Below are 1,719 nucleotides of genomic sequence, written 5' to 3'. Positions count from 1 at the left end.
TGAAATTATCATATTTTGAAATCCTAATTTTTGATTATTTAAACAAAGTCGCGTAGAGAGATAACCAAAATAAAAGTTGTAGATTTCGATGATTTCTACAACTTTGTTGTTTACTACCTTTTCATTTGAAATCATTTACTAGTCTAAAATTATAAATGATTTGAATATTAAAATATATTTATATCTTTTTTATAATTGTTCAGCCCACTACTATGTAGCCCAACATCACCAGTCGGCCCATGATCTTCTAGCCATCGGATCGGAACATGGATGGCTGATATGCAACCGGTGTCAAACAAAATTCCGGAACCATAGCCCATGTGTGCCCTCTTCCTCCTGTGCGGCTGCGGCTGCGCCTGCACCTCTCCCTCCTCCTTCACTCCCCAGTTCCTCACCAATCCGTCCTTTGCGCCGACGCCCACCCACCACCACCACCGCTCTCTCTGCGCCCCTCCACATTCCTACCACCAAGGGCCCCTCCATCTTCTTCCCCAACACTTAGCACTCTAGATCGAGCAGTGATGTGGGTTGTCATCTGGTTGCACGCCAGATTGAGCGCTGACGCACGTCTCTGGTCAGAGGCATGCTAGGTCTAATGGTGGCGTGTGTCTCCGGCCGGGATCCCGCCATCTGGCTCATCACCATCACCTGCAGTAAGGTACCCGCCCGCCTGCTACTACTTTATTCATCGTACGTCGTAGTTGTTTTTTCCGGCCATCGTCTTCCTCCGGCTGCAAATCACATGGCGACTGACAAGCATTTTTTGTTGTTGCTTGAAGGCATCAGCTAATAATGGTGTGCTCAATTCAGGATCTTCGTCGCTCGCCATGGCTAGCTGGCAATAAAGGGTTAACGATTCAGCTCTGTGTTCTATCCAGACTCAGTTTGACCAGGCAGGCGCTTGCTGTTTTGTGATTTAGCGGTGCTTCAATGAATGGTGTGGTAGAGAAATATTAAATATAAATAGTTTGCTGTCCTACATGCATTTTTTACATATATTTAGAAATAGATTGTTGTCCTGCAAAAATAGTACTGATAATAACTTTACATTCCTTGTTGCTGGTTCTGTTTTTGTTAACTCACCAACCATTCAGATCATGCAATGCAAACAAGTGGGGGCACTACTCTCAGGCTCTAAGGCTTGATGGACAATTCAAGCTGACCATGTGAAACAGAAGTTTTGGGTGAGTATTAACTATTAGTTTTGCATTTCCTTAGCACTTTTAATGTATGCAATTGAAGGCATATTTTTTGGCTCGTAGTTGGGTTGCCAGGATCCAATGCTCATGCCTTTCCCATTCTATTCTAATGCAGAGCCTATACACTTATAGCATGGAAACAATCATGGAGGACAGTGGTGGATGTAACAGGGAGCTCGTCGTCTGTGTGTTCATTTGGCTCTTAGTTGCCAAACATGGATGTGGTGGTCGTTCCTTCTTTTGTAGTGTTGTGCTTTTGCACATTAACTAGTAGGAGGCTATAATCTGTTATCTTTGATTTTACCTATATGACTCAATGATGCATGCTGGTATCTTAGTCATCTTGGCTAAAACTTGAACTGCGAGATGAGATAGCAATGCTTTTGAATGTTTTGAGTACGGAACATTTGGACATCATCAATGTATGTGCTGAACATTTGGACACCTTATTTATATGTATGCTATTTATTATGGTGTAATGTGTCATGAAATTATTCTATGGACAATATATATTTTAATA

At 42.4% G+C, this 1,719-nt stretch overlaps 1 long non-coding RNA gene across 1 annotated transcript; it reads left to right on the top strand.

Annotated features, from left to right (window-relative positions):
• Window positions 328–1,719, top strand: LOC110435719. The gene is made up of 4 exons (XR_002453569.1): window positions 328–658; window positions 780–937; window positions 1,095–1,184; window positions 1,315–1,719. It is a non-coding gene; the product is annotated as an uncharacterized LOC110435719 (long non-coding RNA).

This window comes from Sorghum bicolor, chromosome 5, assembly GCF_000003195.3.
Source record: "Sorghum bicolor cultivar BTx623 chromosome 5, Sorghum_bicolor_NCBIv3, whole genome shotgun sequence".
Classification (NCBI taxonomy): domain Eukaryota; kingdom Viridiplantae; phylum Streptophyta; class Magnoliopsida; order Poales; family Poaceae; genus Sorghum; species Sorghum bicolor.
This window is presented reverse-complemented; position numbering and strand designations above follow the sequence as displayed.